We start from the raw sequence: 13,100 nt of genomic DNA, 5'->3' as shown, positions 1-13,100 counted from the left end.
TCTAATACTTAATGATAATTAATAATAATAATAATAATAATAATAATAATAATAATAATAATAATCAAAATATTCATAACAATTAATAAAAATAATAATAACAATTAAAATAATAATAACAATAATAATAATGATCATAATAATAATAATATTAATATTTATAATAATAATAATAATAATAATAATAATAATAATAATAATAATAATAATAATAATAATAATAATAATAATAATAATAGTAATAGTAATAGTAATAATAATAATAATAATAATAATAATAATAATAATAATAATAATAATAATAATAATAATAATAATAATAGATATAAAATTAAGAAGTATACCCTCTTTAAGGAGTTTTTACAAAAAGAATGCACCAAACTGGAAAGGAACCCGAGACCTCATGCTAACCCGAATCAACACCCAACCAACTGCTACAACTCGTTTTCCTAACTAAATACCTAAATTATGTTTATTTATTCCTGTTTCATTCTGTTTCTATTTCCTCCTTCTTCACAGAACTCACTCGACCAAAATTCATTCCATAATCATATTAACAATTCAATTTGTGGTTTTAAAACGCTAAACTGAAGTAGAACCAAATTGTTTTGATCGATTAAATTAATTAAAACAGCAAAAAAAAAAAAAAAGCAGCAACAGACTTCAAAGTCACGGTTTAAACTCAATCATCAATTTCAAAATTTAGGGTGTTATAGATTATGAATCTTGAATGAAAAAGGTTCACAATAGTTATTAGAAACTTTCAGAATCATCAATTAAACATATAATGTCAAAACAAGTTCGGATTTCATGATGAACTAAATCTTTGACTTTTTAAAATTCAACTTTGACTCCAAAATTGAAACTCGATAAAATGATTTGGACCTTTAAACTTTCCAGATAGTTTAAGTAAAAGATTACTAACAATACTGCATTTCCAATTTTTGAAATTCATTAATAAATCGAGCTGTTTGAAAATTAAAGCAAGAACAGGGCAGTCGGCCTTTGTTCTTCATTTTGCTACTAAATTCAATTAAATTAAAAACTGTAAAAGGTAATTGTAATTGATATCTGATAATGTAAGTCGACTAGTATCCCTTAATGAATGGAATTGATCGTGTTATATAGCAAATTGGGTCGACAATAATTTTTAAGCAGAAAACGAAATAAAAAAATAAAAAAATAAGAAGTGAGATCGATGGCTAACTGATTTTGGAATGTATCTGTGATCTCATTCGATATGTATCCAGATAAGACACAGAAATAAAAACTAAAAAGCTTCGATGTGATAGCATACATAAATCGTACCAGTTTTTGATATATATATATATATATATATATATATATATATATATATAAAATTAAATTAATATTAATAATTAATAAATATATTATTAATAGTATTAATAATTATTATATCAATAATAATAAATAATAATGATACTAAAATCATAAAAAAAAATGATAATAATTATATTATTAATGATAATAATAATAGATTGTATTATTTTCTAATAAATATAACTATATTAATACTAATAATAATAATAATAATAATATTGATAAAGAAAATAATAATAACAAATAATCATAATATCTTAAAATTATAATTTTACTAATAATTCTAATTACAAATTAAATGTATCAATTCTATATATTATATTAAATAATAGTATACTGATATTAATATTTATATTAATAATGAAAGTAAATATAATAATATTAATATAACATTTGTTTTATCTTGTAATTAAATATATTAATATTACAATTTATTAATCATGTAATATTTAATAATTATATAATACATATATATATATATATATATATATATATATATATATATATATATATATATATATATATATATATATATATATATATATATTTACATATTTATTTACACACAATTGTTCGTGAATCGTCGGGAACAGTCTGAGGTTAAATAAATCCATGTAAACGGTTCAAAAATTTTGTGACCCAACATTACAGACTTTGCTTATCATGTAGAAATCATTATAAGATTAAGTTTAAATTTGGTCAAAAATTTTCGGGTCGTCACAAATCCAAAACTTGTTACTCGTACGTTCTCGGTCAATGATTTATCGGTTTATGTACTATTTGATTCAGGGGCTGATTTAAGTTTTGTTTCAAGTAAACTTAGTCCAAAAATCAAAACTCCGTTAACTCCTCTAGACAGAACTTATGTTGTAGAGATAGCTAATGGTAAGGTGCTTACTGCTAAAACCGTGTACCGTAAGTGTAACATTAAACTGGTTGGTAGAGACTTTGAGGTAGATTTAGTGCCGATTAAACTAGGAAGTTTTGAAGTTGTTATTGGTATGGATTGGTTGTCTGAGAATCGTGCTGAATTCGTGTGCTATGAGAAATCCGTTCGTATTACTCGTGTGGTTGGAGAGCCATTGATGGTCTTTGGGGATAAGAAATGCAGACAGTTAAATCTTATTAGCTATTTGAAAGTTCATAAATATCTGCGCAAAGGCTGACATGCTATTTTAACCCATGTTGTAGATTCTGATAAAGAAGAGAAGAGCATTGGTAATGTTCATATTGTTAGAGATTTTCCTGAGGTGTTTCCCGAGGATTTACCTGGCCTTCCGCCGCATCGCGCGGTAGAATCTCAAATCGATCTTGTGCCCGGTGCTGCTCCTGTAGCACGTGCTCCTTATAGACTTGCTCCTTCCGAACTTCAAGAATTTTTTAGTCAACTGCCTGAGTTGTTAGACAAAGGTTTCATCTGTCCCAGTTCGTCCCCATTGGGGAACTCCTGTTCTATTTGTTAAAAAGAAAGATGGTTCGTTTCGGTTGTGTATTGATTATCGCGAGTTGAACAAGCTTACTGTTAAGAATCGTTACCCTCTTCCGAGAATTGATGATCTGTTGGATCAACTTCAAGGTTCGTTCGTTTATTCTAAGATCGATCTTCATTCCGGCTATCACCAACTGCGGTTTAAAGAAACTGATATCCCAAAAACCACTTTTGGTACCCGTTATGGTCACTACGAATTTCTGGTTATGCCGTTCGGATTGACTAATGCACCTGCAGTGTTCATAGGCCTCATGAACCATGTGTGTAGACCTTATCTGGACAAATTCGTTATTGTTTTCATCGATGATATTATTATCTATTCCAAGAGTGATCAAGAGCATGAAGAGCATTTGAAGTTAGTGCTCGAGTTGTTAAGAAAAGAAGAGTTGTATGCTAAATTTCCAAAGTGTGCATTCTGGCTGAAAGAAGTTCGATTTCTTGGACACGTTGTTAGTAAAAAGAGAATTCAAGTTGATCCTGCTAAGATTGATGCGATTGAGAAGTGGGAGATTCTGAATACTCCTACTCAGGTTCGTCAGTTTCTAGGTTTGGCAGGCTATTATAGAAGGTTCATTCAAGATTTATCACGAGTAGCGAAACCTCTGACTACTTTAATGCATAAGGGGAAGAAGTACGAGTGGAAGAGTGAACAAGAGTCTGATTTTCAAACTCTGAAGAAGAAGAAGTTAACTTCTGCTCCGATATTATCACTACCTGAGGGTAATGATGATTTTGTTGTCTATTGTGATGCTTCGCGTCAAGGCTTTGGTTGCGTTTTGATGCAGCGAAAGAAAGTCATTGCCTACGTGTCACGTCAGTTGAAGATTCATGAACAGAATTATACAACCCATGATTTAGAAATGGGAGCTGTTGTGTTTGCGCTTAAGATTTGGAGACATTATCTATACGGGGTCAAAAGTACAGTGTACACTGATCACAAAAGTTTTCAACATATCCTTGATCAAAAACAGCTATATATGAGACAGAGAAGATGGGTTGAGTTGTTGAACGATTATGATTGCAAACTCTTTTATCATCCGGAAGGGCCAATTTTGTGGCCGATGCTTTAAGTTGAAAAGAGAGAGTTGAACCTCGTAGGTTTAGAGCCTTGAATATGACCATTCGAACAAACCTCACAAGGCAGATTCTTGCGGCTCAACAAGAAGCCTTGAAGGAAGAAAATTTTGTGAACGAGAAGGTCGGAGGCTTGAGTAAACAGTTTGAGGTACGAGCAGATGGTACCCGGTATTTTGCGGGACGTCTTTGGGTTCTGAAATTTGGTGATTTGCGATAACTTGTTCTAGATGAAGCTCATAAGTCAAGATACACTATTCACCTTGGTTCAGGGAAGATGTATCATGATCTTAAGGAGCTATATTGGTGGCCTAATTTGAAAACTGATGTGGCTACTTATGTGGCTAAGTGTTTGACTTGTGCCAAGGTTAAAGCTAAACATCAGAAATCGTCCGGACTTTTGGTGCAACCTAAGATTCCCGAGTGGAAGTGGGAAGGTATTACGATAGATTTTATTACGAAGTTACCGAGAGTTGTGGGTGGTTATGATACCATTTGGGTGATTGTTGATTGACTCACAAAGTCAGCTCATTTCTTACTGATTATGGAAACGGATTCGATGGAGAAGCTTACTTGTTTGTATTTGAAGGAGATTGTTTCAAGACATGGTGTTCCCGTATCCATTATTTCAGACCGAGACAGTCGATTCACATCGAGGTTTTGGCAATCTCTACAGGAAGCTTTGGGGACAAAGTTGGATATAAGCACTGCTTATCATCCTCAGACGGATGATCAGAGTGAAAGGACCATCCAAACATTGGAAGACATGTTACGATCGAGCGTTATTGATTTTGGTAATGGTTGGGATAGGTACTTGCCATTGGCTGAATTTTCTTATAATAACAGCTATCATGCAAGTACTAAAGCTGCACCGTTTGAGGCTATGTATGGTAGAATGTGTAGGTCTCCTATCTGTTGGAATGAGGTTGGGGATGCTCAATCCACAGGCTCAAAGATTATTCATGAGACTACCGAGAAGATCGTACAGATTAAAGAAAGATTGAGAACCGCCAGGAGTCAGCAAAAGAGTTAGGCCGATGTTAGAAGAAAAGATTTAGAATTTCAAGTCGGTAACCTTGTAATGTTGAAGGTATCTCCTTGGAAGGGTGTGGTACAATTTGGTAAGAGGGAAAAGTTGAATCCTAGATTTGTTGGACCATTTGAGATTACTGAGAGAGTTGGACCCGTGGCTTATCGCTTGAAATTGCCACAAGAACTTAGCGCTGTTCATGATATTTTCCATGTATCTAATTTGAAAAAGTGTTTGACTGAGGCCAATGAGACCATTTCTCTTGATGAACTTCATGTTGATAAACAACTCTATTTTATTGAAGAGCCTATTGAAATTATGGATCGAGAGGGTAAGACACTCAAGCAAAGTAGGATTCCTATCGTCCGAGTTAGATGGAATGCCTGACGTGGACCCGAGTTCACTTGGGAACGTGAAGATCAGATGAGGCAGAAGTACCCGCATTTGTTCCCAGATGACGATTCAACCCCTACACCTGCTTAAATTTCGGGACGAAATTTCCGTAACGGGAAGGTACTGTCACGACCCTACTTTTTCCGTTATCTTTTACCATTTGTATTTAACGTCCATTATTTGATATTCATGCCACGTCATTTTTATGACTTATATTATTATTTTAGTAATAATATATTCCTTACTATGTGTTATATGAATATTTGTATTCGTATTTAAAATTGTACGTTTCTACGTGTCGTGAATTTCTATCCGGCGAATCATTTCAGTTTTCAAACCAACGGTCAGACTTTTGAGATTTTTAAATATAAATTATTTTTATTATGATATTTTTATGTCATATGATTATATAAAGTATTTCTATATTTTATTTTTCGCGTGTGCGTAATTCCTCCGAAGATTTAATCGCGTAATGGCGTTTTCGTGTTTCAGGTTTCGTTTGGGTTCTCGGGCTACAAGTCTTTCTCCAATTGGTTAATTTAGCCCATGAGTGGCCCACCCCATGAAGATTTCGGCCGACCCCCCCCCCCCCCCCACCCCATTTCATTTTCATTTTGCAACTTTCATTTCATTTATCACATTTTATTTCAAAACCTAATTTTTTCTCTCAAGGCTTTTCTCCTCTCCATTTTTCTTCTTGGTGGTTGTCGCCTACACACACTAAAATCATCATCATCATCATCTTCATCAATTTGTTACTCATTTCAAGAAGCTTTCATCATTTCTGGATTCACCGCTTTGATCTCTACACGATTATATCATTTATTTCTTGATTAGGGTATAAACCCTAACCCCGTTTTTTTCATTTCTATTTATTTTTAATGTTTCTAATCATATTTTGATAGTATAGTACTTGTGTATTATTGTATTGATGATTTGATGCGTAGAAATACTTGTTTATGTATGTTTTCGGTTTGATAAATTTTGGACAGCGGAATTTTTATTAAAATCAGTTCACTTAAAGATTTTTTTGATTAAATAAAGGGTATAGATGAGTTTATCTCATCAAGACAATAATTTTAGGCTTTGAATTCATGTTGTTTTGAGTTTCTGATCAAAAGTTATGCCCGATTTAGGGTTTTGATGAAATTGAAACGTAAAAACGTGTATGATCAGTTGGGGTCTGACTTTGTGACCATTTTTGGATCCTCTAGGGTGTACAATTGGGTTAGGATTGATGATTGTATGAACATTCAAGTTTGGGTCATCGAAATTCGAGCCACGGATCACCCGGAATGGCTAAAACAAGTTTTAAAATGAATTAATGATTTAGGTTGGTTCATGGCTGTTCTTCATGACTTATGGACTGATATTAGGGTGTTCTTGAGTTCACTAATGTTTCGGGTTGGTTGGTTAGACGAGGATATATATAAAATTCATCGAAAACTGACACCCGAGGCTCAAGTTATGACCCGGCGAACTTTTAATTAAACTTATGGTTATAAAATTTTGAACTTAGGTTATAAATAATGATTTGCATTATAAATAAATTACTTATGATATAAAAGTAATTATTTTTTATTAAAACTTATGATATATATTTATTATATCATTTAATAATTATATTGTGATTTAATTATTCTTATAATTAAAACTTATGATTAATAATACTTTTATTATTAATGAAAAATACTTATGATAAGTATTAAACTTATGTTATTATATTATTATATCAAGACTTATAATAAAGATTAATTATTTATTTATTTATTATAAGGCTTAGTTATTATTTAATTATAAATTAATTATTAAATACTTATTGTTTAATAATTATATTAAAATACTTATGATATGATTAATAATTCATTATTAATTAATAATACTTATGATATGATTAAAAATATATTATTAATTGATAGTGCTCCAAATGAACATATATTTAGGCACAACATCCTTCCAATATGTAAAGCTTTTAGTTGCAATTGTTCTATTTTTATGTGTAAATAAATAAGTGCGAAGACAAAAGAAGAAAATGACGATTTGAAGACGCAAATGACCAAAAAGCTCAAATGTACAAGATATAATTCAAGTGGTTCAATTTATTGATGAGAAACGTCTAAAAGTTACAAGAGTACAAGCCGCAGAACGCAAAGTACAAGATATCTACGCGTACGAAAGGACGTTCGAAAATCCGGAACCGAGACATAAACCGAGCATTAATGCGCGAGTCAACGGTCCTAAAATTACGAGTCAACTATGCACAAGAATATAATATAATATAATATATATAATTAATATAATTAATATAAATTATATATATTATATATATATTTAAATAAAACGTCGGCAAACTAGAAAACAAAAACATGTGAGCTGATCCAGCTGGCCATGCAATGGCATGGCCAGGATGCCCATAACCCATGCGATCGCATGGCACCCAAGTCAGGCCAGGTGCTATAAATTGCAACGAATTCAGCGAGTTGTACACACCTCAATTTTCTTTCTTCCTCTGTAAAGAATTATATATATTTATATTTATAGTTTAAAGTTTAAATTAAGTTTAATAATAATTGAGTTAATGTAAGAAATGTTTTAAGGTTTTGTAAGACGGAACTCTGTCCGTGTAACGCTACGCGATAAATAATCACTGTAAGCTATGTTCTTCCTTTTTCAATTAATGTATCGTAACTAAGTTATTATTATGCTTATTTGAGCCGAAGTAATCGTGATGTTGGACTAAATGTTAAAATGGAGTTATTGGATTTTGTACCATAATTTGGGTTTGGACAAAAGACCGACACTTGTGAACATTAGACTATGGACTATTAATAGATGGGGGTATTGTCTAATCGAATGACAACTCATTGGAATCTGTCGAACCTATCTTCAAATTAGTTAATCTAATAATTATTAAATGATTATGAATGTCCTATTTAGTGACATTTATATGACATCCTTTACGATCATTCAATTAATTATTCGGGTTGGGTAATTGATTATTCAAACTGATCAAGTGAGTAAATTAATATTCATATCTCATTAAAGCAGGGGTGGATTACATACAAGGGTAATTGGTGTAATTGTTAACAAAGTATTAAAACCTTGGATTACACGCAGTCGATAACCTGGTGTAATTATTAACAAAGTATTAAAACCTTGTTACAGTTTGAATTCCTAATTAGTTGGAATATTTGACTTCGAGAATAAGGTTAATTTGACGAGCATTTTATAATTATGACCGATGGACTATTATGGACAAAAACCAGATAGGTATCAAATAATCCAGGACAAAGGACAATTAACCCAGAGTAATAAATTAAAATCAAAACGTCAAACATCATGGTTACAGAAGTTTAAATAAGCATGATTGTGTTATTTTATATCTCATCATACTTTTATTTACTGTCATTTATTATTTGTCATTTTAAATATTGTTATTTATTTTACGCATTTTAATTATCGTCATTTATCTTTACGCTTAAAATATAAAATCGACAAACCGGTCATTAAATGGTAAAATCCCCCTTTTATAATAATATTACTATATATAATTATATATATTTTATATAAATAGAGTTGTTAAAATATAGTACGTAATCGCTAGCTCCCTGTGGAACGAACCGAACTTACTAAAAACTACACTACTCTACGATTAGGTACACTGCCTATAGTGTTGTAGCAAGATTTAGGTATATCTCATATTTAAATTAAATAAAACTTATGTAAATTGTACCGTATTTCGTATTAAAAATAATAATATTTCGTACACTACCCCTCGCACACATCAAGTTTTTGGCGCCGCTGCCAGGGAATCGGTAAAAACGCTATATTTTATTATAACTATATTTTTGTATAATTTATTATTTTATAAAATATATATATATATATATATATATATATATATATATATATATATATATATATATATTGTATTTATAATAAGTTTTAAAAAAATATAATAAAAAGAAAAAAATATATTTTTAAGAACTTTATTTATAAAATTAAAAAATACTTTTATTTTTAAGGTTTTAAAATATAAGTTTATTATATTTTATATAAATTTTATATAAATATTTTCTATAATTTAAAAATCAAAATAAAAAAAATTAATTAAAAGTAATCGGGCCGAACCTGTCAAAGCCCAAAACCATTTCTAGATTTGCAGGCCATGTGACCGCATGGATTTCTAACCCTAAGCTCATGCCTTCGAATGAGCTGATGGGACAGCTCTGATCATCAGCAGACTATGAATTAGGGTTTAAGTAATTAATAATTATTATTAATTAATTATAGTTAGGTTTTAATTTAATAATAATTAGTTTTAGTTATAATTAATTTTGTATTTTTTATCACATTAGTTTCTTTTTATATTTATATCGTTTTTAATCGTTTAATTCGTAAATTGTATATTTATCGTTCGTTACTAGTTTTAATTTAGCTTTTCCATAGTTAATTTTAGATTCCTAGATTTTTAAGCTTTGCCGTAAAATCCCTTAAGTGTTTTTTCTTTAGAATTAAGATTTAGGCGCTTTAGAATTTTGCGTCGCAGTTTATATATTTTAGTACCTAAATTAAGTTATTGTCGTTTTGGATATAGAATTCCTTTAAGCTTTAATACCTTTAGACGCAATTTTTAATTTTTAGTTTTTAGACTTTTAAGTTTCGACGTTTTTCTTTCTTTTTTTTATTTTTCGACGTTTTTCGACGCGCTTCTTTTTCTTTCTCATTTCTACGCTCTAGTTTTTAGGACATAGATTTTTATCTTCTTTAAATTTCGACGAAAAATTATTTTAAGCGATTAAATTAATAGACATCAAAATTTTCTGGTTCGTAGTAATAGTTCGATTTGTTAGTGGCGATTTAAAGGGTCCTGGCTACCTGTTGCATCTATTGGCTATTCAAAACGTGGGCAAAATCAGAAAAGTCTATTAATTTGATAACTTATATAATTTTTATATTAATTTCTAATAGAATATTCAGTGAATGCACTGAGTAAAACGTTCACCACCTTTCATACGTTCACCACCTGTAACTCGATCAAGACATCTAGCCAATATTATCACCGTTGATTTTTCTTTAGAATCATCATCTAGTCGAACAAGTACTCCAATTCAAATTTTTGATAATTCATTTTTTGAACCCGACTTCACAATTGAGAACCCGGATGATATTCAAGGACAATTCCAAGATCCTGAACCACTAATCATTCCTCCTGAACCACAAACCGTTAAATCAGAATCCTCTAGTGATTCGTATTCAACAAATTAAATTATGGAAGTAACGGAACCTCAAAGTATGAAAGATCGAATGAGAGCCACACGCATGGGCCAAGGACACGCCATTATTCTGCCAGATGTTAATGCACCAGATTATGAAATCAAAGGACAATTCCTACACATGGTAACTAATCAATGCCAATATAGTGGTACGCCAAAAGAAGATCCAAACGAACATCTTCGAACCTTTAATAGGATCTGTACTCTATTTAAAATCAGAGAAGTTGAGGATGAATAGATCTATCTCATGTTGTTTCCCTGGACTTTAAAGGGAGAAGCCAAAGATTGGTTAGAATCATTACCCGAAGGAGCGATTGACACATGGGATGTCTTAGTTGAAAATTTTCTTAAAAGATTCTTTCCGGCATCTAAAGCCGTGAGACTTCAAGGAGAAATTGTAACGTTCGCACAAAAGCCAAATGAAACATTATATGAAGCGTGGACAAGATTCGGAAAGTTGTTGAGAGGATGTCCTCAGCACGGTTTAGACACTTATCAAATAGTACAAATATTCTACCAAGGTGTCGACGTTGCTACACGAAAAGACATCGACACAGCAGCTGGTGGTTCCATTATGAAGAAAACCGCAACCGAAGCTCACAAGATAATTGATAACACAGCCTCCCACTCGCATGAGTGGCACCAAGAAAAAGATATTTTTCGTTCATCTAAAGCAGCTAGAGCCGATTCTAGCCATGACTTCGATTCTGTTTTCGCAAAAATAGATGCTTTCGAGAGACGAATGGAAAAGATGACTAAAGATATTCACGCAATACGAATCATTTGTGAGAAATGCGGTGGACCACACTTAACGAAAGATTGTCACATTGAACAAACCATGGAACAACATGAGAGTATTTCCTACATGAACCAAAGGCCGGGAAATAATTATCAAAATAATTATCAACCGCCAAGGCCAAACTTCAATCGAAATCAAAACATTCTTTACAATCCAAATGGACCCAACAATAACTCGTATAACCAACAAGGTCCGAATAACCAACCAACTCAAAACAACACTTTCAATTAACAAATACCTGGCTTGTATAAACCACCACAACAAACCGAATAAAAAAAACCAAATCTGGAAGAAATGATGGCAAAGCTAATGGAATCTCAAACACAATTTATTACATCTCAAACCCAAACAAATGAGAGGTTTGATCAGTCATTTAGAACTCAACAAGCTTTGATTTTGAATCTAGAAAAACACGTAGGTACTCTTGCTAGCATGATGAGTGAGAGGGAACAAGGAAAGCTACCGAGTAATACTGAAGTAAATCCTTGAAATGAGAATGTTAATATGGTATCAACAAATTCTGAAAAACCATCATCAGAAGATGGGAAGGTTTTAGATGTGAGTAACAATGAAGAAGTTACAACACCACCACCACCCGAGTATGTAAAGCCAGTGGTGGCACCCTACAAACCACCCATCCCGTTTCCAAGAAAAGGAGTTGAGTATGAGCAAGTAATAGGTAATAAAGTTTGTGATACCTCTGGAAAGAAAAAGAAGAATAAGAAGGTACAAGAAACAAAAACCGTAAAAATAAACCCGGTGAAGACAGTTCCACCAAAACTTCCACCCAGGGTGGGTGATCCGGGTGAATTTATTGTTCCTTGTCTACTTAGTGATTGTGTCATGTATGATACACTAGCAGATTTAGGTACGAGTGTGAGTGTTATACCTCTTTCATTATATAAGAGATTAGGTGTAGGTGAGTTAAGTCCAACGAAGATGAGTGTTCGACTCTTTGATCAAACCATTAGGCACCCAGTAGGAACTGCTGACAACCTACCCGTTCAAGTGGGTAATTTAACCTTTTTAGTTGAATTTATTGTCATTGACATAGAAGAGGACTCAAACATTCCTCTAATTTTAGGTCGACCATTCTTAGCGTCCACCGGGGCGTTATTTAATGTAAGAGAGGGTAGAATGACACTTAGTGATGGTGACAAATCGGTCACCTTTATGATTCGAAAGTCTAAATCTCCACCAACCAAAACCGTTGAACCAAAAAAAAACGATCGGTGAGAACCATATTGTTTTACCAACTCCAACGGTAGTGCTTAGTAATAATAAAACGCCTAAGTGTGGGGAAGATGAAGTAACACCTAATGATGACCTGATAACAAAGAACCCCGTTGTTGATACAAAATTAAATGACCCCGTTATTAATAGTTCAATGAAGAAACTTATTAAACGTATTCGCGATGCTAGAACCAAGGGGAACTTTAAGTTATGTTACCGGTTAGTATCTAATCTATCGCCTAAAGAAAAGGCTAAACTAGTTGAATTTGTGGTTATTACACAGGAATCCGACCAATGGCTTAAAGCAAAAGTCACAGATATGCAAGTTGATTATGGTCCAAAAGAAATTGACGATGAAGTTAATCACAATTTCGACACCACAGCTACCTAATTGTGGGGAGAATAAAATGTTCTAAAAATAAAATGCTGTCTAGAGTTAGTTGTTCTGTTCTCGTGTAGTTCCGA

The 13,100-nt window shown here is 32.0% G+C and overlaps 1 non-coding gene across 1 annotated transcript; it reads right to left on the bottom strand.

Annotated features, from left to right (window-relative positions):
* Window positions 1–10,982: 10,982 nt before the first annotated feature.
* Window positions 10,983–11,089, bottom strand: LOC139887354 (small nucleolar RNA R71). The gene has a single exon (XR_011773189.1). It is a non-coding gene; the product is annotated as a small nucleolar RNA R71 (small nucleolar RNA).
* Between the last annotated feature and the right edge of the window lie 2,011 nt (window positions 11,090–13,100).

This window comes from Rutidosis leptorrhynchoides, chromosome 1 (assembly GCF_046630445.1).
Source record: "Rutidosis leptorrhynchoides isolate AG116_Rl617_1_P2 chromosome 1, CSIRO_AGI_Rlap_v1, whole genome shotgun sequence".
NCBI lineage: Eukaryota > Viridiplantae > Streptophyta > Magnoliopsida > Asterales > Asteraceae > Rutidosis > Rutidosis leptorrhynchoides.
This window is presented reverse-complemented; position numbering and strand designations above follow the sequence as displayed.